General features: G+C 31.4%; 1 protein-coding gene across 3 annotated transcripts in view; it reads left to right on the top strand.

Annotated features, from left to right (window-relative positions):
• The window catches only part of LOC142317318 (transmembrane ascorbate-dependent reductase CYB561), a 185,175-nt gene that overhangs the window by 84,756 nt on the left and 73,741 nt on the right, over positions 1-26,678 (top strand). The gene's annotated exons all lie outside the window — the stretch shown is intronic.

Here is a 26,678-nt window from a genome sequence, read left to right as displayed (position 1 = left end):
ATTTTACAACAAGATGTGTATTTAACACCAGATTGTTGGGATAACTTGCATAGTGATTTTTTTGGACTAATTGTAATTCTTTCAATATCGACAACGGCCTATGGAGTCCTAATGAAAGGTTGCCTATTTCAATTTGCATTTGAAACTGAACCTGTTGTACACCATTTTTAAATTAATTTGTGTGCGCTACTCTTCGCTGGATACAGGTATTCAGAAATTTTTCTTCAAATACTTGATGTGATTCTTCAAACAATCCAGAACCAAATATAGGCCTTGATTATAGCTATTCTCTCCTGGATTGAATAAGGCATTTTACACAAACACAAATGTACTCACAATACTGTACTGCAAAAAAAAACATGTACTGCACTGACACATAACCACCTGACATATGGCAGCAGATCAGTAGTAACATACACATACATCCACTAGTCATGCTAGTTGTGTGAGAGTGTTTAATAAATAGTTTTGGGTAGCGGTCTCATTATGGGTGTGGGTTGCTCACCTTGTATCTCTTCTATTCGAAATAACAGTGTTATAGGTAAATCTTTAAAAAAAAGTTTTTTTGAATATCTACTTTAGTCTAAGGTATTTCCTTCAACTCCTGTATAGCTTCTTCTTTATACAAGCTGAAAAACATCAGGGACAGGCTGTACCATTGACTCTCTCCTTTCTAAGTCAAAACTTGTATGTCATATTCTTGTTATATAACTACTACCTGATTCATGTACTCGTATAGATTATAAATAACTCTCCATCTCCATATTTAGATACAGATTTATTAAAATTTTAAATCTTATTCTATTCTGGATTATCAAATGCTTTCTCCAGATCTATAAATGAAATGATATTAAAATTAATATGAGGGCCAGGACTTCTGTGTATCTATACTTACTTCCAAACTTAACTGATCTTAACCTAATAAACCTTCTACCTGATATTCTGATCTGTAAAATAGAAGTATAAGTATTTTGATGCAGGAGAGGTTAAATAGATGGTGCGATAGTTCCAAGTTTTATCTGCATCTGCTTTCAAGTCAGTATTGTTAGCGATAAAATTAAAAGATATCAAAAGAGGCAGTATAACTGTTTAATAAGGATGGCTAAACAGAAAATATCTTAACAAGGTCTTCAGCATAGGTTGACTGGAAGAAGAGATACTGGTCGTCCCAAGAAGAAATTATAGAAAACTATACATGAGTTATGAGAAATGTTTTGTAGTCCATAATTTGGTTCCTAAATTACTGCCTTATCGTTAGATAATTTATTTGAATATCCCCTGTATTTCCTGCTGCCTGTTTGTTCTTTATTTTAAATAATGTATTTGCAATCACTTGCTTATTGTTTGTGAAAAAATTTTAAAAACTAATAAAACTTTCATTTCTACGACCTAAAATCTCCAACTATGTTTCCATCTCATCTTCCTATTTTAGTATTCCAGTTTGTCATGATAAAAATTATCATCTCCTTTTATGTAAATTATTAGGCCATCTATTTCTTCATTTATCATATTTATCCTCATCTTCTACTGAAGAGATCGGGGTGTAAATCTCTATCATAGTAGTTTTGGGATTTACATCTATTCTGACTAAAATAAGTCTTTTATTGTAGTTTTGTAATAACACATACTATTTTTCTTATTCATTATAACTGCCACTTCTGCATTTTCATTTTTTGATTCTGTATTAATTTCCTTTTACTTCACTTGAGACTGGGTAATTCGGGAGTGACCTGTAACTTATGTTTGATCGCCTATAACCTTTACGATTATGACACTTTACATTTTCAAGTACCGAAGTATTGCAGATGTTAAAAAATGAATACACCCTGAGTACACCGTTATTAAAAATATACTTATAAAATTTTTTCAGGCGTTAAATTTTCTGTAAGAGCTTGTATATTAGGATTTACAAGTTCCCTGCTACTATTAAAATTTTGAAAATTGGGAGGATATTGAAGAGATATTGTATTTGGAAAAGTATTCATAACTTGCTTGTGTATGGTTTTTAGTTTATAAAAAAATATATATATACAACCCAACGGGTTGGTCTAGTGGTGAACACGTTTTCACAAATCAGCTGATTTGGAAGCCGAGAGTCCCAGCGTTCAAGTCCTAGTAAAGCCAGTTATTTTTACACGGATTTGAATACTAGATCGTGGATATCGGTGTTCTTCGGTGGTTGGGTTTCAATTAACCACACATCTGAGGAATAGTCCAACTGAGAATGTACAAGACTACACTTCATTCACACTCATATACATATCATCCTCATTCATCCTCTGAAGTATTATCTAAACGTAGTTACGGGATGCTAAACAGGAAAAAGAAAAGAAAAATATATATATATATATCGCTGTAAACTTTTTGTAAAGAAAATTCAAAACAGGGTGTCGAAATGATTTACTTGAAGTCAAACGAGGTTGTGAGATATATTAAATAGAAATATCTATATCTCGAAGGGATATGATTTTAGAAATTTCCTTGCTTGTTTTTAAGCTTATGATCATGTAATTCTGGAACAACCAGTAGAATCAATAATCTAAAGATTAAAAAAATTTTCGATAAACAGGTATTACAATTTGGAAACGGTTTTCAAATTGTACCAAAGTAGTAGGAAGTAAAAAAAATCTAGTTTCTATAAATTTTTTTACGTGTCTTTTGAACATTTTTATCTTTTCTAGATAAGGCGTTATTAGGAATGAAACATTTTTAATTTCATCGTAGTGGTATAAAGTTAACTAGAAAATATTTATTAAAAATTTGCTTCTGTTAAAATGGCTACGTAATTAGAAGTTTATTTGACATTTTTTTTTTTTTTTTGTCTTCAATCATTTGACTGGTTTGATGCAGCTCTCCAAGATTCCCTATCCAGTGCTAGTCGTTTCATTTCAATATACCCTCTACATCCTACATCCCTAACAATTTGTTTTACATATTCCAAACGTGGCCTGCCTACACAATTTTTTCCTTCTACCTGTCCTTCCAATATTAAATTGACTATTCCAGGATGCCTTAGTATGTGGCCTATAAGTCTGTCTCTTCTTTTAACTATATTTTTCCAAATGCTTCTTTCTTCATCTATTTGCCGCAATAACTCTTCATTTATCACTTTATCCACCCTTCTGATTTTTAACATTTTCCTATAGCACCGCATTTCAAAAGCTTCTAATCTTTTTTTCTCAGATACTCCGATCGTCCAAGTTTCACTTCCATATAAAGCGACACTCCAAACATACACTTTCAAAAATCTTTTCCTGACCTTTAAATTAATTTTTGATGTAAACAAATTATATTTCTGACTGAAGGCTCGTTTCGCCTGTGCTATTCGGCATTTTATATAGTTCCTGCTTCGTCCATCAGTGGTCCATCTTTGTTATTTCTACTACATTTCATTACTTTTATTTCTTCTTGTTTATTTTCATGCGATAGTTCTTGCGTTCAGTGTATTTGTTTATGTATATATATATATATATATATATATATATATATATATATTATACTTTTCTTTTTTCTGTTTAGTCTCCGGTAAATACCGTTTAGATAATACTTCAGAGGATGAATGAGGATGATATGTATGAGTGTAAATGAAGTGTAGTCTTGTACATTCTCAGTTCGACCGTTCCTGAGATTTGTGGTTAATCCAACCACCAAAGAACACCGGTATCCACGATCTAGTATTCAAATCCGTGTAAAAATTATATATATATATATATATATATATATATATATATAGAGAGAGAGAGAGAGAGAGAGAGAGAGAGAGAGAGGGAGGGAGGGTGAATCAAATGTAATGGAACCCGTCAACAACATTAAAACCGTAACTTTCAGGATAAGGTATCGGTCAGCTACTTTACCTTTTGACGAGAAATAGAATTTCAACCCTTCTTGAGGGATGGGCCAGGGTTTTATTTCAAACATTTTAAACGGTAATGCCCTTTGTGTGATACGTAATTTTAAAGGTCTCTTTAAGACAAGAAAAGTGGTATATAAAACTTCGGTACGATTTCTGTACCCAAAATTCACTTCCATATAAAGCGACACTCCAAACATACACTTTCAAAAATCTTTTCCTGACATTTAAATTAATTTTTGATGTAAACAAATTATATTTTTTACTGAAGGCTCGTTTCGCTTGTGCTATTCGGCATTTTATATCGCTCCTGCTTCGTCCATCTTTAGTAATTCTACTTCCCAAATAACAAAATTCTTCTACCTCCATAATCTTTTCTCCTCCTATTTTCACATTCAGCGGTCCCTCTTTGTTATTTCTACTACATTTCATTACTTTTGTTTTGTTCTTGTTTATTTTCATGCGATAGTTCTTGCGTAGGACTTCATCTATGCCGTTCATTTTTTCTTCTAAATCCTTTTAACTCTCGGCTAGAATTACTATATCATCAGCAAATCGGAGCATCTTTATCTTTTCACCTTGTACTGTTACTCCGAATCTAAATTGTTCTTTAACATCATTAACTGCTAGTTCCATGTAAAGATTAAAAAGTAACGGAGATAGGGAACATCCTTGTCGGATGTTCATTTCTTATTACGGCTTCTTCCTTATGTTCTTCAGTTATTACTGTTGCTGTTTGGTTCCTGTACATGTTAGCAATTGTTCTTCTATCTCTGTATTTGAACCCTAATTTTTTTTAAATGCTAAACATTTTATTCTAGTCTATGTTATCAAATGCCTTTTCTAGGTCTATAAACGCCATTATGTTCCATTAATTACAGCAGAGTAATTAAGCATTACTAACTTCTATGAATTTTTATTACTTTTTCAATTTAATTAAATCACTACATAATCATATTTGTATTATTATTTCTGAAAAAAGAGCATAAATAATTTAATATTGTCTTATGGACAATAATTCTTAAATCTTTTGCTGAAAGTGTTAAATTTTAAGGGAGCGCTTTGCAAATGCCAAAAATTTTAGCTACGCCCTTGCCAGATTTCTATTTTTTATTCTTTCATGTGTTATGTTTATAGTATTATTTTTGCCTTTCTGATCAGTTTTATTATTGTACGTGTATATTGGGGATAAAAAAACAGGTGTTATGTTTTTTCATCCCGATGTCCCTCTTCTATTTATACAGAAAATGTTGTTGAATAATGCATTTAATGTATTTTCCTTGAAATTATATTATTAGTGACAAACAGCAACAGCTGCTAGAGGGTGTTAATAAGATTATTACTATCTACAAAGACCTATGATAATTTTTATAATGATATAAATATATATATATATATATATATATATATATATGTTGTGATTTTCGCGATAACAATAACGCCCCGCACTGATATTCGACTAATTGTTATACTTTCACATTTTCAACGTTAACGTAGTATCAAAGTGCACTCTGAGAGGGTAGTATCCACCTGTTTTTCTATATATTTTTTAATTTTCTAAAAATTAATTTGTAACTGAGTTTTGTAAATCATTAGTCCAGCATATCGTTTGACAGGATACACTTTCTGACAAAATAATTCGGGGGTACCGCTCAGATTATAAGGCATCTTTGTACTTCAATTTTTATTTAGATAATTTATTAAATTTTGATTGTACAATTTAACTAAAGAATTACTTATCGGGCCTTTCAGTACCGAGTAATTCTTTACCCTGTAAGTAAATAATTACTTATCGGGTCATGAGGTGTATTGTCTTAAACCTCGTTTTATATAATAAGATATATTTTTTATAATATAGTCAGCTTAATTCGAGCCAAACAAAAACTCCACCGTTTTGCCGACTTCTTAGATTACATATCCGATCAGAAGCAACGCGCCGATGTTGAGGAACAACCGATTACAACCTTTAGAGAGGCGTAATCACAAAACATGTATCGAATAGAATAATCCAAAATGTAGATCGCCTGTTGGAAACGACCCTTGGTGATAGACTTTTGTATATAGTAAACACATTATAATTTTATGAAGTAGTTCTATTGACCTTAAATAACTTTTCATTATCCTAATCTTCTCTATTCAGCTTAATTTTGAAACTTTAGGGCCATCAGGCGTTACCGAATGCGCCAGAAATTTCCAGAAATATATGACATGTAGTTTCTTTACGTCTGCTGCTACATTATGTGTCCTCAGTTATCTGTTTTATGTAATATATTACAGTATTTGTACGCCTGTAACGTATTACTCGTAACTTCCTTGTAGAACTATTTTCTTTACTGTAGGACCCAATATACAGAGTGATTCAGGAGGATAGGACAATATTTTGACAACTCATTCTAGAGGCTAAAAATAAGAAAAAAGTTCATATAAACATAGGTCTGAAAACGCTTCGATAGCGAGTTATACAGGGTGAAAGATTTCGCCCGAGTTTCAGTTCTTCCGGGTAAATTAAGGCTTTCTGAAATTCTGGGAAGGTCAATTAAGGGGCAAATGCAATTGTTTCTTATGGTTTTTGAGCTGGGAAATCGAAAAAAAAGGTCCCAGAACTGCATCTCTCTTAGTTTCTATGATATCCCATGTAAAACGCCAAAAATAGGGTCAAAAACACATTTTTTTACGTTTGACGTACAATAACGTTGTTAAATTGGCAATAAATCATACATTTTTATACATAAATTGTAGAGAATTTAATTATAAGAAGATTTATGTAAATAATGTCAACAGAAAACAAATAAAATTTTAAACATGTCGACTTTTATTAACAACAAAACACTATGTATATATATATATATATATATATATATATATATATATAACCTTCAAAGTTAAAATTATTATTGTAAATAAGCCTTAGCAAATAATGCACCTCTATATTTGCAATATAGAATCATAATTGAATACAAGACAAATAATGAGAGGTTTAAAACCTTAAATAAATTTACAATCTATCACCTAAATCAGCCATCCCATTCTTAATGAATAAATGAATATTTTCAACAAATCATAAAGATATCGGAACTCTTTATTTTATTTTTGGGCTCTGAGCTAGACTACTTAGAACAATAAGAAGAATAATTATCCGATTAGAACTAATACAACCAGGATCAATAATTAAAAATGACCAAATCTATAATACCATCGTAACATCACATGCATTCATTATAATTTTCTTTATGGTTATACCTATTATAATCGGAGGATTTGGAAACTGACTAGTTCCTATAATAATTGGTGCACCAGACATGGCATTCCCACGAATAAATAACATAAGATTTTGATTACTACCACCATCAATTTCACTTTTAATCGCAAGATCAATTGTAGGGTCAGGATCAGGAACAGGATGAACTGTTTACCCCCCTCTCCCAGCCCAAATTGCACATTTAGGACCTTCAGTAGACCTAACTATTTTTTCTCTTCACATTGCAGGATTAAGATCAATCATAGGAGCAATTAATTTTATTTCAACAACAATAAATATACGACCAAAAGGAATAACTATAGAAAAAATACCCCTTTTCTGTTGATCAGTCCTAATTACAGCAGTTTTACTACTAGTATCATTACCAGTATTAGCTGGAGCAATCACAATACTACTAACAGATCGAAACTTTAATACTTCATTTTTTGACCCCACAGGAGGGGGAGACCCAATTTTGTATCAACACTTATTCTGATTCTTTGGACATCCAGAAGTATATATTTTAATTTTACCAGGATTCGGATTAATTTCACATATTATTACAAATGAAAGAGGAAAAATAATAACATTCGGCCATCTAGGAATAATTTATGCAATATTAGCAATTGGTATTTTAGGATTTATTGTATGAACACACCACATATTTACTGTAGGTATAGATATTGACACACGAGCATACTTTACCTCTGCAACTATAATTATTGCAGTACCGACAGGAATTAAAATCTTTAGATGAATGGCCACTATATATATATATATATATATATATAGTGTTACACAAATTTAAATAACTTTTAAACTTTTCACATTACATTACTGTTATATAATGTTCATTTTTGTTAAATAAATTACCAGTAATTTTGTGAATACTTATTTTTAAATTAAATTCTCTTGAAAAATTGAATCAGATTATTTAATATTTTTTTTCTAATTTATACCTAGTTACAGCGAGAGAAAATCATCAACGTAAGTTGATTGAAAAAAGTTAATTTTTTACTTTTCCCCCTTGAATAGTTAATTAAACGTTAAATATTTTTCACGCATTGCCTGCTTTTCTATAAGATATGAGATGAAATACAGCAAAAATTGGTTACATCTTTATCTTATCCTTTTTATATTGTTTTTTTTTTTTTAATATTTTAATATAAGTACAGCTATTTGATTTTTGTACAGGTTGCAATAAATTGTATTTCTTCGATCCTAATTTAAAACGAACAAACATTATTGTGAATAAATATTACGCATTTATAAGTCGTGAAAGAAAAAAAAAAAAAGGCCGCTGACTGCACCGCGAACCTTAGTCTGCTCTATGCATGAGAAGGTTGTCAGATGCATACAGTTAACTAACGCACACGGCTACAGCCGCAGCCAGTTATTGAAGAGAATAATTATGTATTTAAAGAAATGTTTCCTCTGTTTTACATTTAGGTGTCAGAAATTTCGCTTTTTACGTTAATATTATCACGAATATTATCAATTTATATTTTGAATTAATGGGTAACTTGGTTTGTTAAAATAAAAATTAACCGTCTAATACGTATATTTTAAATACACATAAATTAATAAAATTTACTTTTATAAGGCCACGTTTGGAATATGTAAAACAAATTGTTAGAGATGTAGGATGTAGAGGGTATACTGAAATGAAACGACTAGCACTAGATAGGGAATCTTGGAGAGCTGCATCAAACCAGAAAAGTGCTTCGGTGTCAATGTTTGAATTTTTGAACATTTATTGTAAATATTACAGTATACTCACAATTAAATTAAGAACAACTATTTTTAATTTTTATAAATTCATAAAATTTTTCCGATTCCTTTATAATAATAAAAGTTGATTTTTTTCACACACTTTATCACATCAATATTCTCAGAATTAAATTCTCTACAAGTTTTGATAATAAAATTTACGCATTTATTAATTAGTCTCACAACATTTTTACGTTGGATATCATGAAAACTACGGAAGATACGGTTCTAGGACCTGTTTTATTCTATTTTTTTTCAGGTAAAAAGAAACAAGAAACCATCAAGTAAATAGTACCTTAAAAATGTCAGTTTGATCTCGTTTTTTTACAGGTGACTGAACTCCCGGCGAAATGTTTCGCTAGCGATTACTCGTTAACAAAGTGTTTTTGGGACATAGGTTTTTATGAACTTTTTTTCCTTATTTCAATCTCTAGAATCAATTCTTAAATTATTTATTTCTCTTTCTTCCTGAATTACTCTGAATTTATGTACTGATTAAATATATTAGAACACTATCATGCGAAATTAATTACTCAGTTTTCGGAAGGTATAAATATTAAGATGGGAAATTGTCTTCGTTTATCTGTGTTGTTCCTTATTTGTCTTTTACTATTCCTTTTTTTATTTATTTCGTTTCTTTCCTCCCTTCCGCAAATTCACTGATGTATTTTAGTCACAAATTCTTCTCATTTCACTCAGTATTATGTGACAAAACTCCTTTCTTAAACCTCACCGCATGATTTTATTCATTTTATATAGTAAATTATTAAGTCTTTTAATTTTGAAATTATCTATTATTCTTTATTTAATTTCCTAGAAGGACCTTGTCATAGGTAAACGTAATATAATTTATTTTTCATCTTCCATCTTTGATCTTTCTCGTCTACGCAATTTTTGTTATATTTTCAACATACTCGTAGATAGTAAACAAGGTTAGGGGATAAACAGTACCCTCGTTTTACTCCATTTCGTAGTATCCTTTCTTTTTGCAACTGTTTTTCTGATTCCGGCACAATGCTTAAATCAGTCCTCTGTCTTTTTCACGTGTAGTGTTTGACTTTTTAATGTTACACCGTTCTACACGGTCAAATATTTTTTTAAATATAAAATACACGCTTATTCCTTTAACCTCTTAGTGTTATCTCCTCCTACAAATAATTTTTTTTATGGCGTATAAAAAATACAGTTAAACTAGTTGTACTACGATTTCACTTTTCTTCAGCGTGCTTTTTAAGATTGAAATCTAGGTCGTATGAAAATCTTCTGATCTCATCGTACTATTCTGCATCTAATTAAGTAATTTTAACATATCATCAGAAAATATTTTTTTGCGTCTCTAAAATGTACGGTAAGGTTCAAATTAAAAATAAAAAAGTCTTTATTAGAATGAAGAAAGTTTTTTTATCTTTCATGGCGGTCACGCGTAATGAATCTTAAATTTATTATTTTTACAATTAAAAATTGTGTATTAAGTATGACAAATTGGTAATATTGTAACGCTGTTAAGCGTATAATTGTGATACAAAAGGGATTTTCTTTTGTACACGGGTGATCGAATCCTAACTATACTATAACATATTGTAGTGATATAAACCCGATTGATATCATAACCTCTTATTGAATATCGTACTGTTGTACTACTTTACTTGCAAACCCTAACTACTGATGCCTTGCAGGCGGCGTAACCGGCTCCAATCCGATTCCGTACGGTCGTCCGCTACTTATATTGTTGAGTTATATAGTATTATAAAAGGGAGGATACCCTTCTGCATATTAAGCAGTTTTGTTTATAACATCAAAATATTAAATTCCCCTTCTTTTGATTTGTCATTTCGTAGTAGTTAATTATCCGTTTGCAAATTGTTTTTTTTTTTTAGCGTGATTTAATTTTAACTTTATGTTCTAGATTCCAAATTTTTTTATTTACCGCATTTATGCGTAAAGTTGCAAAGGGTTGATTGCGAAAGATACTAATAACAGATTTTAACATGGAAATTCAGCTTTTATGTGATAAAAAAGTTTTTTTTAATAAATTTAGAAATTAGAAAATATTTTTAAGTAATAACAGAATTGAGTTAAATCTTATTAAAACAAAAATAATCATTTTTTTTTTTTTTTTAATTTCAACTTTTAGAGGTCGTCTACAAATTAAAAAATCCCTTTCGGTATGCTGGAAGGCGGAGGTTAGATTTCACCGGCGATAAGTAGGGGATAAAAAGATTTCCACCTTAAAGTTAAGAAAAACTTCAAATTTACTCAATACGACAATGGTTGCATGTGAAAAAAAGTTCTTATTTTTAGTGTACGACAAGCACCATCTTCTTACAACTCCCGCAACATTTCGGTCATCCCTTGTCGTAAGGGTTGGACATATCAAAAATTATTTCAGAAAAAAGTTTTAGGTAATGTTTAGAGGACTAACGACCACTTTATACCGATTTGATACTGTGCCTATTATGGGAGGTATGATTTTTTTCACTCCATTTTTTCTTCAAAACTCATTTTTTCCACCCCTTGGGCCAACGGTTGGTGATATCAAAAAACTTTACTTACGTAAGTTTTAGGCCGTTATTCAAAGAATAGTAGGAACTTTAAACGAATTCGTTATTTTATTTAATAAGAAAGTTATAGGGATATTTTGTTTTTTTCTCAAAAAAGCCCTCCCATTTCCACCTCACGGTCCGATTTTGGTCGTTAACGAACTCGACCGAGATTTTGGGACGAGTTAAATTTAAGCAACAATTTAAAAATGATTGGAGCAAAATTACGGCAGTTATCGTGTCCACAAGAAAGTGAAATACATACATAAACTTTTGACATGACGGTGGTTTTAGGATCTGGGGGATGTGAAACACGAAATTATGTCGAAATTTTCCAGAAGTCGAATCATGGTACCCTTTACAATAGGTAGCTTTCTTATGAAATGTACTTAAAACACCTGTCGGCAACTTAAATTTTTAGGCCGACTTCAAAAAGTCAAAATTAAAAAAATTAAATTAATATTGCGTTTTTTGCTTTTTAAGTTTTTTAAAAGTTTGTGTATGTTATTTATTTCATTTTTTTACATTTTAGTTTTATTTTTATCTAAAATATAGGTAGATCCATCAAGAAACACAACCCGTAAGGGGAAAAAGTCGTTTAAAGAAACGCAATGAGAGAAATCTGTGATTTGATTAAAATAAAAAATCTGATGTGGGCACATGACTTGATTGTACTCCTATTCAATTACATATACACATTTTTAAACTTATTTCATTTGAAAGTGAGGTACGATCCCCCAATTCTTTAATAAAGAATTTTTTTTCATTTTTTTTTTTTTTTTTTGTTATTGAAATATTATTTATAGTATATTTTTTTTTAAATCACAGGTTCATAATTATTAATAAATCAATATATTTAAATTTTAAAAAAAGTTAAAAAAGTCTGATGTGGACACCATATGACTTCGTTGTACACCTATTGTACTACATATACACATTTTATTTAAAATTAAAAGTAATACAATTTTATTTGTAGTCTGCAAGTTTTTTTATTTAAATTTTATATAATTTAATAAATTGTAATTTTTTTTACAATTAGAGGTTAATAATTATTAATAAATGAATATATTTAAATTGAAAAAAAAGTTAAAAAAAAAAGGAGATGGACAGCTACAAATATTTCATTAATTAAAATTTTATTTGTCTATAACTCTGGAACCAATGATAATAAGTATTAATTATGATATATCGTTGAAAAACTCTCAATGAGGGCTTATTACTGCAGTTCAGAAAAAGTCCAAAATCCAAATTTTGTGGATTTTGGGCTTTTTTTTCGACACTTTTGGTTCAGTCGATTGCAATCAAAACGGGAGGTGTACAACTAGATGTTACAATATTCATAAATCCAAAATGTCAACATTCTACAGATGATCGTTTTTGGGGTATGCGAGTTACGTACGTACGTACAGACGTCACGCTGAAACTAGTCAAAATGGATTCAGGGATGGTAAAAATGGATATTTCCGTTGAAATCTAAAAACCGAAATTTTTCGCGATCACAATAGTTCCTTTATTTCATACAAGGAAGTAAAAAGAAGCAGAAAAACAGCATAAAGCTATTTCTATCGAACATGAGTTTAGACTCTGGAATACCAGTTTATATATTTTTTATCTTTTATTTTCTAATTAATTTTCTTAGACTTTACCGTAAAAATACTTCAAACATTAGTTGTAGTCTTGTAGCCGAATGTCTACATTACGTTTTAATGGCGGTACAACGATGATTATTTTAAATTTAATTTAAAAAATATTATTTAATGTTCCAATTTTCCATGTGTTCAAGATAAGTTAAAAGATTTTCTACTCTTGTTAACTGAAAAAAACACGATCAATAGAGGAAATTTATCAGCAAATTAAAACAGAAACGTCGAACTCTTCGAAATTGGTGGCGGCTATGCTTGAACGTACAGAAAAATGTACAGATTCGTTTGAGAAGGCGGATTCTCATTATCTGTATTACATACAAATTCTCTTTTTTGGGAGGCGGTTAAACATTTTTGGAAAAGGTGTTACCGAAGAATGTTAAAATTAGGTCGATTGATAAATTTCGAAATATACGGTTGGAAGACACGTTAGAATTTTAATAAACTTCAGAAATGTTTTCGTAGAACGATTTGAAGGTATTTTTAATTTTTTGTAGTCACTATTACTTATCGTATTGATCTAGCATAATGATATGTACGACTTATTTTTCTGATTTCAAAGTATTTTTGCGTGAAAATTGCTTAGGAGGAAAATAACACACTTTTTGCTTTCCAACTTACGCTTTGGAAGCAACCTCTTTACGTTTATCTTTCCAATATCAAAACAATTGCCTTTTTGACATTGCGACAAGAAAGTTGTCTTGCCGCTGTTTTTTATTTTTTTTTATTTTTGCGTTTCTTTTTGATAGATTTCTCATTATTATAACAACTTTTTGTTCGTAATTCTATGCATATTTTAAATAAAAATAACACAATAAAGTGTAAACTTGACCTATTTCACAAAACAGACAATAAGATAAACTATAATACTGTTTTACAGTTGTCTTTTAAATTACGAAGTCGGCTTTAAATTAGGGGAGTTAACTTTGGTTTTTTGTTGCTCTGATTTCTAAAAGCGAAAATTTAACAAATTAAATTATTTCGCTTTTAATTCGTTTGTTGACATCTGTTTTTTATCATATTTTTTTAATATAAGTAAAGTAATTGTATCTTTTAATGCGTTAAAATGCAGCGCATTATAGTAATTTTTAATATATAAAAAGAATTTAAGGTTGAGAGTGAAAAGTTTTAATTGTTTAATTTATTTGTTTGTACCACATTTTTAATTTAAAATACATAAGCATATAAAGCAAATCTCTACGTGAAAACGTAGAGCATTGTAATATATATGATACGATAGAATTACAATATTTAAGAAATCGAATTAGAGATGGGAAATAACAAGGGAATGATGCTATGACCCAAAAATCGTTAGACTGGAGATCACGAGAACTATGGACTTAGATTTTATCTCACATAACAGTTTCACAATTCCTTTCAGAGGAAAATTTAAAAAAATTACTAAAAGAACAGAATAAATCATAATAATTCATCGTAGTTAATCTAGCAAAGCGTTTGATCGTAAAGGAAAAAAAATCACAGATTGTTTCTTCCAGAATGCTAATAAATTTTATATACTTGCTGTGAGCGCACAGTGAAAATTAATAATTTAAAACGAGTATTACGTAAAACATTTTTAAAAATATATATTTTATAATAGAGTAAAAATAAAGTATTTATTTTTCATGCATTTTATATATAACTCGTATTTTATTAGTTCTGTTTTTATTCGAGGTTAGAGTAACTAAAATGTATTAACATTGCAGTTAGCTTTATGTGAAAAAGCATAGCTATCGATGGTAAGGAAGAGTCGTGTTGCTGCTGCGTTGTTTGGAGGGTGCTCAAAGATCATCAAATTTTGGAAAGGATTTTATATATGCTGTCGCTTCGTCTTTCTGTAATGTGTTTCTCTCTGACTTAAATTAGAAATATACCTTGAGTGCAGATTTCGACTTCTGATCGATGTAAAATTAATCGCTTCATCTTGACTTTTACGAATCGGATTACAATAGCGATATAGAAAATTTTGTATCGTTATGAATTTGCTAATATTAAGTATCATTGTTGTAGCATCCGTTACGACAGTCTGTTGTCATTCCCCTATTTAAAATTCTTATAATAACCCTGTCTAAAGACAAGTGTGCCATTCGCCGTCGACTTTTGCAACCCCTATTATATTGCGTTTACTGAAGTAATACGTTCATAATTTATATACAATAACCGTTTGTTAAAGGGGAAGGTTGGTTTTGCTAGCAATATTGTTTTAATTAAATGCTATGTGCGTGTGTGTACGCTTGTATTTAGAAATCGACCCCTTCTTTTTTTGTTACGCTTCTTTTTAATGAATATAGTGTACTCGCTTCGTAATTTATTATCTTTATTATTATTTTCTCTTCGTAGTCTTAGAGAATTTTTCACTATTCACTTTATCGATATACTTCTATTTTGTTCTATTATTCATCATAAAATGTTTAATTTTTTGCTCAGTTAATCGTTTTAGAAAATTAATCCTGAGAGATCAGACTAAATAAAATGATAATATTTTTAGTTGTTAGGCGGCAGAAACTACCCTCTATGTAAATACATTAAACTAATGTAAATTTAATAACAGCTTACAATTTTTAAATATTTTAAATGAATAGGCGAAGGAATATGACAGGATATTCTTTATTTTTCCTTTTTAGCCTCCGGTAACTACCGTTTAGATAATTTCTTCGGAGGTTGTATGAGGATGATATTGTATGAATGTAAATGAAGTGTAGTCTTGTACATTCTCAGTTCGACCGTTCCTGAGATGTGTGGTTAATGAAGCCCAACCACCAAAGAACACCGGTATACACGATCTAATATTCAAATCCGTGTAAAAATAACTGGCTTTACTAGAACTTGAACGCTAGAACTCTCGACTTCCAAATCAGCTGATTTAGGAAGACGCGTTCACCACTAGATCAACCCGGTGGGTTATATGACAGGATATTATCCCCCCTTTTTTATTTTTTTTTATTTTATTTTTTTTCTCCCCCTACTTCCCCGGGCCGGGTATCCATTCAAGTATGCGCAGCCCGGAAAAGTGTCCTTTAAACTCAAAGGAGGCCTCCCCACCCGCCGGCTGTACGTCCGGCACGGCAGGTCAGCCCCCCCGATTGGATCTTTTGTTTTAATGTGCCTGCCTCAAGCCCCCCCGACAGAGAACCAGGCCCGACAAAGCCGTCCGTAGCCCCCGCCGAGGGAACCGGGTCTCGCTTTTCATTACCCGGTTGTTATGATCCCCAAACGAAGGAATGATCTTCTCCTCATAGCTGCTTGCCTTAACGAAAATATTAAACTACTAAGTTACCACGGGGCCTCAATGGCCTCTTAAAAGGGCTACATCATCTTTAGCCTTTAGCACTATCTTGGCAAACTCCTCCATTTTGTTCCAATTGTCAGCGGATCGCAGGAGAAAAAGAAGCAGATTATCCGGATTTACTTCTTGCAGCCCTGCAATATGACAGGATATTGACATTCGATAACATTACGTAATCCTTAATTTGACGTCGACTTTTAAAGATTGAAATTTAAAAAAAAAAATTATTTTATTCTGTTCTGAAAATTAAATGGACTCACAAGAACCGCTGGATGTATGAAAAATGCCGCTTTCAAAGGTAAAACTCTGAACTTTGATAAAAATAAGTAAAATAATTCTGAGGAACTATAAAATGTGATTACTACCGAAAGTGGGTTAAGGATCGGTAGAATGGAATGTGGTAATATGTTTATTCTTCCGTCTTGTTAAATCTAGAAAAAGAAAAAACACGATATTTCTACTGCCTGTGACATAAAGCATTCTGAATTATGAAGTTTATATTATTTTTTTTTCATAAAGTTTTCACTGTAATTTTTTTGAAGATTTTGCGAGAAAATGCTTTTAATAACCGAGTTACATCAGGATACATATCATTCCGCCATAAATAGTTCAGTCTAATCAGTGATGACAAAAAGAGACTTTTTTAAATCCTTAATGTAGGCAACATAAATTTTGTAAAAAAAAAAAAAACTTTTACTCAAGTTACATGGCAAAACGCTTACAGCGGTACCTCCAGAGGAATTTCTGCAGAGTAAAAAAGTATATGAATCGTCGAAATAGTACCGTTTGATGAATATTAAACTGGAAAATACATTCGAGTCGAATCAAGAAATTCCTCTTTTCATTGAACTCTTTTAGTGTAAGAAAACAATTTATAATGTGATTTTCCGTCGTTTTACACTTAATTTTCTTCGACGTTATGTACAAGACACGTATTAAATAACTTCAGTGAATAAAAACTAAAAAGTTTACAATTTTTTATTAAATTTTCCTTGAAATAAATACCGCTTGGCGCTACCATCGTTCTTAGATCAGTAATTAAGCAGTACCTTCTAAGACGTAGCTAAGATTTTAACTATGGTGACTTGAATCTCTACTTGCTAGTTTTATTAAAATTGATTAGGCCTTTATCGGGTGATATCTTGAAAGACAAACACAGAATGATGTAGGCCGATTCGCTTCAGGTTTGAATAAACGCAAAAATGTAATGTAAGAATTATATTTTGTACGGCAAACAAAAATTTTATTCAGATGCATAAAAAATAATAAATTATAATATACGAGTACATACAGTTAGGAATCAGTAATTGTGTTTGCCGGTATTATAGTCTACTTATCTGTTTGTCTTTCATACAAACAGTGATCATTTATGATTTTTTTGAAACAAAATGTTTGAATTTTTAACTCGTCGCTGTTATATGAAATTGAGGTGTGGAAATCCTTTTATTTGGATATGATTGAGATCGCTCAAATGTATTTTTTTAAACGTCTCTTTTGCTTCCATAGACGTACAGTGGAAACCTACCGGGTTGGTCTACTGGTAAACGCGTCATCGCAAATCAGCTGGTTTAGAAGTCGAAGAGTTCCAACGTTCAAACCCTAGTAAAGACTTTCAACGGATTTGAATACTAGATCGTGGATATCGGTGTTCTTTGGTGGTTGGGTTTCAATTAACCGCACATCTCAGAAATGGTCGACCTGAGACTGTACAAAACTACACTTCACTTACAGTCATATACGAGGTGTGAAAAAAATACGGTAAATGAATTTTTATTGCGGCAACTGCCGACGCTACATCCATACGCTGTAATTTGTCCAATAGCGTGATCAACTGAGGCAGGCAGGGACAAGTTGTAACACGTTCGAGCTTGCCGCTAGAGTGAGGTTGTGTTTATCGTGTCTGTCGCGCAACATGGATTTTGAACAACGCATTAACATTAAGTTTTGTTTTAAATTGTAAAAGATTGCCAAAGAAGCTCACGAAATGTTAGAATCGGTGTACGGCGATAATGTGGTAACATTGAAGACTGTGTACAAGTGGTATGACTGATTTAAAAACGGAAATGAATCTGTTGAAGACGAGCAGCGTGCGGGACGTCCAGTAACCTCAAAAACAGTTGAAAATGTGCAAAAAGTGGAAACAATGGTTCGTTCAAACAGGCGGATGACTATTCGAGAACGTGAACAATTGTAAACTCTGAATTTTATAAGGGTGTACTGCAATGTTTGCGAAACGACGTACGAAGAAAGCGACAAGAAAAATGGACCGATGGCTTCCTTCTTCACCACGACAACGCGCCGTATCACACCTCGCTTCTCATTCGCGAGTTTTTGGCCGAAAAAAGTGTTCCTGTCTGTCCACATCCGCCATACTCACCGGATTTGGCACCATGCGACTTTTGGCTCTTCCCAAAACTTAAAACTGTGCTTAAAGGAAAACGTTTTGACACCGTTGGTGACATTGGGAGGGCCACGACCGAGCAGCTGAAAGCCCTTCCGAAAGACGCCTTCCAAAAATGCCTCCAGTCATGGAGTCAACGTTGGGATAAGTGCATTGCTAGCCAAGGACAGTACTTTGACGGAGATTAAATCGAATTCTATGTAACCGTATTACTTTTTTTAATAAAAAATTATTCACCGTATTTTTTGATCACACCTCGTAAATCATCCTCTGAAGTAATACCTGACGGTGATTCCCGGAGGCAAAACAGGAATAGAAAAAGAAAAAAAGTACAGTGGAACGGAGGTAAGTTTAGAAAGCGATTGAATCGTTCACTGGGTAATCTGTATATTTAAATCGTTATTCAAGATTTGTTTAGATAAATTGTTGCGTTTGAATAGTCACTGTTCTTTCTTTGTCGCATTAAAATAAGAGTTATTGTTAAATTAATTTTTTGCTTACCTTAGAAGAAGGTAAACACTAGACAATGAAAATAGGGTTTTCTAATTTAGTTTAAAATACCGTAATTCTTAGTTAGTAAATAAAAACACTGAGAGATTATCAGAACGTTTCTTACTCCTTGTAACGGGGTTTGAATCCCAATGCGACGAACAATCGGTCCCATCAAAACCGATTTTAGTACAAAAGAAATCGATGAAATCAAAGTTCTTTTGTTCTGTTGTAAAATATCATCTCTCGGAATAAGAACTTAAACATATTTAAATCAGCAGAGTCATCTTGCAAATTCTTCTTTGAATTTCCCTACTTGCGGCCCAAACGCTAGAGAAATGTACTGTTCTAACTGATTTACAGTTATTTAAACCTTATGTTACTGCCTGGGTACCTATTTTAGACTTTGATATAAAATGATTTGTTTACGAACGCCAGATTTTATTATCCCTTCGGAGCTATTTCAAAGAGATTAGTGTCGTACTCGATGTAATTTAAGTAAAAAAATATATTTATTTGATCGTAGTGTTGAGTATCCTCTACTTACTACGTGGGTATCCGTATGATATTCTAATCAGAATCGCGAGAATAAATACAATAAATCAAAATCAACGACAGCATTTTTAGATTCTTTTTTTTTGTGTATATACTTAAAATATTTTTTAACAAAGCTAAGCTTTAAAAAATTATTTTACAAATTGTTAATGTAGATAAATGTTTATCGCATACAGGTTTAGATTAAAAAATAATATGCAAATTTTTCTTCACCGCTTGTGAGTTGCCGCATAACAAATATTACAACTGACAAAGCTTTTCCGTGTCCAGTTATTTTTCGTTTGGATGGTTCGCAAGTAGAGAGAGTTGCTGTAGAAACACAAGGCAGTTAGAGATCGATTTAGAACGCTTTCAATTATTAATTTTGTAGATAAATTCGTAATAACTTTCTGATTTAGCGATCGATCTTCGGATAGGAAGACACACAATTCTTCACCTAGTATCTAAAAAAACCTTCGGCCCCGACCTGTCTTGTCCTTGAAACTGTCGTTATTTTCGAAATTAATCCTGCTAGTGCGACAGTATCAACTATTTTGTTAAAAAATGCAAGTGACCACTTCTTCGTTCGTCTTCTTATACTATATTTACCATCTAATAGCTTAGTTTTATTGTAGAAGTGAATCATGTCTAGTTTATTTTTCGGTCCCTAACGTAAATCGTCATTGTGTAATCATAATTTCCAACATTTTTGATCAAAAAATAATTTACTAAATTTTAATTAGGGCTATGATCCTTTTATAATTCTGTTATCGTTATCATTTACTTCCTACGAATACAGTTTTAACAAAATATTTCTAGGAACAAAAAATAAACTATACAAATTTGGAACAAATTTCAAAGACATTTTGTGGTTGTAATATTGTACAGGGACCTCATTCCTCTTCTTTGTGACTTTTATACTCGGAATACATTTTAGAAAAACAAAATATAAAATATAAAACAAATTTTGTAGTAAGTGATTTTTATAAATTCTAAAGTAAACGCATTTTTTTTATAATGTTTGGAAAGTTAATTTTAATATAAAATGTCAATGTCAAAGAGATAAGAAGTATTTAAAATTAAAAAAAAAAAACTTGGACAATTTTTCGGGACCGAAAAATGATGATAATTCGGAGGTATACTATATTATAAATTTGAACACGGTTGAAAGTTTGCGGTTTGTTGATTTTCGTAGATACTGAAAAAAAATTCCGCAGTTAACTACGTTTAATTTTGTAATGAAGGACAGCTTATTTTTTTAACTTTCCATTAAGTTTATTACATAGTGCGCTGTAAATAAATAACTCTTTCATTTAGCTGTTATTATTCATTCATACGGAATGTGTTAAATGTTCAATGCCAGACAATAGCAATTTTATTTATAAGTTATTCGTGTGTGTGTGTATATATATATATATATATATATATATATATATATATATATGCATATATTACAAAAGCCCTTACTCATTCAATTATTATCTAACTTCCTGAATAGCTAGAAAGTAGAGATTTTCAGTCATTTATTTAACTATTTATTAATACAACAATAACAACAGATTGACGGCCTATATACGAGTAATATTTTCTACGATGGATGGTAGTTTTCGTTAAAAATGCCATGTCCAACCGTGACTCGAATCCGGAACTTCCGGAGGTAAGCCGTAGATGCCAGTAATCGGCGGCAACCTTAGTTAACTAAATATAAATTATACTGTTTTTTTTTTTTTTTTTTTTTTTTTTTTTTTTTTGTAAATGCCATTTCTGAACGGGATTCGGGCAGCCTTCGTGGCGTCACCACTCGCGCCGCCACGAAGGCTGGCTTATTGATATTTAGTATTTGGGAAAGTGAAACCCTCCTAAATAATAACGTTATTTATTATATTATCTTTTAGGGAGCATTTGAGCACAACAAACTTTGAAAAGATTTTCGTTTCGTTGTTATACCTTAAGACAATAAATAATAATTATTGATTAAAACGTTTTTAAATTTTAGAGTGATGAAAACGGGTTAAATTCGAATTTAGGCAAACTCGTTTTTCGATGTGATCTGACCTGTCAGACTTTGCATGGTTGGTATGTAAAAATGAATATTAATTTAACGTTTTTCATTGTACCTAACAAGACGGTAACAGATATCAATACCTATAAAATATTATCTAATTTTTATCCTTAAAGGAAAAAAACTAGCACAAACTGGCAGTATTTCTGAGTAGATATTCGTACATTATTCATTGAAACGTTAATAAAAATCATATCAGGAAAGAATATATATAGCGGTTTTATCTACAAATTGCTCCAACTATTTTTTTTCCTACATCCCCGAGCCGGACATCCAATTAAGTATACTCGACTCGGGGACGTGTCCTTTCCGGATCTTTTAATTGCCTCCCGCTAATCTCCAACGGAAGAACCAGGCTCGGCTATGCCGTTCCCAGCCCGCCTCCCCTCCGGAGACCGGGTCTCGGTCTTTCCTTTTGTCAGCCTCAAACCGACGGCGCAGGAGCCGAAGCCGCCAAAGGGTATCCGGGAACCCACACCGCCGGCCGGGTCTCGGTCTTTTCATTCATTCGCACCCAACGGACCCCAGGAGTCCCCGCTCCATCACGGGAACCCACACACCAGGCCATGTGAGCCCTCAGGAACGGGGCTGTCCGCCCAGCCCTACTATGAACTACACCCCTCAGTATCCCAGTCGTCTTGCCTCATCTTCTTTTATTCTGATAACTGTTCTTGCAAATATTGCAAAATTATTCCAGTTTCCGGACATAGCCAAGAGCCACTCCGAGAGCTGCTCCGGTCAAACTATTCTCTTACTTGACACCAAACCTACGTCTAATATAGAATTGTCTGCGTGCAAGTATTTGCTTTTTACTCCTCGACTGAGTCGTAAGGTAGACAAGTTAATACTTATTTTTAAGTATTAACGTATCGTACTTATTTTTAAGGACTCAGTAGTTTATATTTCTGTTCTTTTTTTTCGTGATTGCACTGAATTAAAATTATGGTGCAAAAAATATATATCATATGTGTAATTTATTCGCAAAGAGAAAACTCACAAAAACTGTTAACAATAAATAAATGTCTAAAATTAGAGGCCTATTTCAATTATTAAACTTTTTTTTTTCTAGTCGTTTCATTTCAGTATACCCTCTACATCCTACATCCCTAACAATTTGTTTTACATATTCCAAACGTGGCCTGCCTACACAATTTTTTCCTTCTACCTGTCCTTCCAATATTAAAGCGACTATTCCAGGGTGCCTTACTATGTGGCCTATAAGTCTGTCTCTTCTTTTAACTATATTTTTCCAAATGTTTCTTTCTTCATCTATTTGCCGCAATACCTCTTCATTTGTCACTTTATCCACCCATATGATTTTTAACATTCTCTTATAGCACCGCATTTCAAAAGCTTCTAATCTTTTCTTCTCAGATACTCCGATCGTCCAAGTTTCACTTCCATATAAAGCGACACTCCAAACATATACTTTAAAAATCTTTTCCTTGCATTTAAATTAATTTTTGATGTAAACAAATTATATTTCTTACTGAAGGCTCGTTTCGCTTGTGCTATTCGGCATTTTATATCGTTTATTAAACATGTTAATTTTTATTATTAAACTAATATAGATTTAAATTTTAAATATATTTATATATTAAAGTTTTGTATACATTTATATATATATATATATATATATATATATATATATATATATATATATATATATATATAAATGTAATGGAAAAATATAGGATATAAGAAAATTTGTCGATTGAAAAGTTTTTGATGATAGATTCTACCACCCTTTAAATAGTCCTCTGGGTCATAGAAACAGATATGAAGTAGGACGCTAGCGAAATTAGAGCGAAAGTTGCGTAAAAGTTTGAAATAAAATTTGATGTGCCGTTTTGCAAAGAGAACAGAGCGTAGACCAGGGGAAAATTAACCGAAATGTTAAATTTTATAAACCTAAAAATATAAAACAGATTTTTTTAAATATACTAAGACCAGTTATTTTAATCACATAAAACTATCAAAGATACATAATTGCAAACAACCTACTTGAAAATGAAAGTAGAATAAAACAAATACGGAAGAAAAAATGATATAAAATTGTTAAAGAAATATATTTAAAAAAAAACAATGCTACGTAAGACTACAAAAAACATACTTTTGTTTATAACAAAAAAAAGGAATGATAAAAAATAAAAAATGTAAATTAAAAGAATTTTAGATGTGATTTTGGAATTTAGGCCGTCGAAGCCAAACGTGAAAGAATAGCTTAGGTTTAAATAAAATCGTCAATAAATGCGTTTTCTTTTTAGTTTTTTTTTTTTTTTTTTACTTTTAAGACCATAATGGATCGGTTTAGTTCATTTGTTTTCTTTTGACAAGTTCTTCTTTTCTTGCTGATTTGTTGTTTTTCAACTTTTCTTTTTTGGCAGTAATTTCTAAGGGTTTCAGATCTTCTTGTCCTTTCCTGCTCAGAGTACACCCGGCTTATTGTTTTCTTCGGTTTTGATAGGAATCTTGTTTCTTTATTTATTCATTTCTCATAGTTTCCGGTTTTCGTTTTTAGGTTTTCACGGGTTATGTCTCTAATTCCTCCATGTCTTTCTGTACTTCGTATAACCAGTTCGGTCTGCTTTTCTTGTTCCAGAAAAGTTCGATTATCCGTCTGATAAGTCTGATCTCTTCCGTTCTGAAAATATGTCCTAGAAAGGAAATTCTCTTCTTTCTAAATTTATTAGTTATCGGGATGATCGTTTTGTAAATCTCTTCGTTTGGAATAATTCTCCATTAATAATCCCGTCTTTTTTAATGTTTTTCCCGATGCATCGTCGTAGAATCTGCAGTTCAATCTTTTCCAGTTTACCGACAAACCTTGTCTGGTACGGTCCAAATATGGTTTCGCATCGGTAAAGTATTTCTGGTCGGATAACTGAGTTATAATGTCTTATTTTTGTGTTTATGGACATGCATTTTTTGTTATAGAGGTTTTGTGTTTTTATTGTGGCTTTGATGAGTTTATTTATTCTTTCATTCCAGTGTGGATTTTCTTAGACGTTGTGTGTGATGTTTTCCCCCAAATATTTAAAGTTTTCTTCTAGTTCCATGTCATTATTGTTTATTTTTACTTTGCTTATGCATAGTGGGTCTTTCACCATAATTTTAGTTTTTTCGTATGAAATGCGTTTTATTATATAAATTTACATTTTAAAAAGCCGGTACAGCATTTTTAGCAATTTGTAATGAAATTGTCTGGGGTACCAGTAGAATACTGCTCCTCGTTAAGTAGCGCCAGCCCTAACATGACCGCGATTTGTTTTAATTATCCTAAGAGTAATTGTCGCTTATTGGCCTCCACAGTGACAAGTAATGGCAGTTTTTTTTTTAATTTTATATACTTTAAGTGATCATACAATTACGTAATTTCTGTAAGTGTTTCTCGACGCTTAACGAAAAAGATCATTGTAAATTAAGTAACTTTTACGTCAGCTAAAATGTTACGTTAGTTATTTATGTATATAAAAAAAACAGTTACCGCTTTAACTGTTTCTTTGGATTCTTCACCGTGTCTTGTTCCACCACGCTCGTTATATAGGGTAGACTAATTTGATACTTAATTTCAAGAAATACTGACAGCGCAAGCATTCAACCGTCGTATCGCGGCGTCGATTGAGTATCTGCGTTTCAAACACTTTAATTAATATTTTACGAATAAGTTTTAAGTAGTTTTAGTTTTTTGATTGAAGAAAATGGAATTACTGCCGTTTTTTAAATCTGTTAATTTTTTCGTTGAAATCTGCAAATTTAGTAATTAGTTTAAAATTGTAGCACATCGGTTGTAATAATTTTTATTAACAGATGAAACATTCTGTGTTCCTAAAGGAGTTAAATGAAATTTGGTAAAAAATTCGTAATTGTTATGTTTTAATGGATTAGAAAAATGAAGTAATTTGTATTGTAATAGTATACTTAAATGTAGATAAAAATAGCTGCTAATATGTAACTGATACTGCGTGACGGTGAGTTTACACCTGTTAATAATAAATAAACCAGCACTAATACTTTTGTTTAATCGAGTTGTTTTTATGGAGATAATGCGGTTAGTTGCTGTCATCGTATTACATTAACTTGCTTCTACGATTATACCACTTTTTTAATCGTAACTACTACGTTATTTCTTTCCTGTACAGTTTGTTATAAAGTAAACTTTTGGGAATTTTTTTATTACCTTTTTTCCCTAGTTAGATTAAGAATTAATGTTATTTATTTTATCATTTAATTGAGAAAAAATATTTTTATGTTCGTTTAAACAAAACGAAAGTATTAATTATCTAATAATAATAAGAAAAGTATTGCTTTTCTTCTTCTTATTATTATTATTATTATTAGTAGTAGTAGTAGTAGTAAAACGAGTGTACCGTATTTATTCGAGTACCCCCCGCCATCGAAATAAGTCCCGCACCTCGTTTTTCCTGACCGAAAATCTAAAACAAAATCGAGTATATACCGGTATTTTAAAATGCAATAGATATGATAAAAAATTACGTAAATATGAAACTATTCAGAAAGTAAAGCATTTAATTTGTTCATTTAAATTATAATATTAATATTACATTAATAATTAATTACCGTAAGTACTAATTTAGTTCAGAATCAGTAGGCCAGTAAAACGAAAAGAAAGTATCATGTTGAAAAGGATCATTTCAATACGCTTTTTAATATGGAATTTTATTTTTAATTAATCATTGTCACTGTCAATGTCTGTAGAAGAGTTACCGGTAGTCTCCACGTCGTTCTGCCAAAGGTGATCGTCTTCACTACCATCAAGTTCATTAGATATTCCGCATTTTTTAAAACGTTTCCTTACTAATTCCGTGGAAATACCTTCCTAAGCATCTTTTATCCAAACACAA

Source organism: Lycorma delicatula, chromosome 1 (genome assembly GCF_047948215.1).
Source record: "Lycorma delicatula isolate Av1 chromosome 1, ASM4794821v1, whole genome shotgun sequence".
NCBI lineage: Eukaryota > Metazoa > Arthropoda > Insecta > Hemiptera > Fulgoridae > Lycorma > Lycorma delicatula.
Note: the sequence above shows the minus strand (reverse complement) of the source record. Positions and strands in the feature narration are given on the sequence as shown.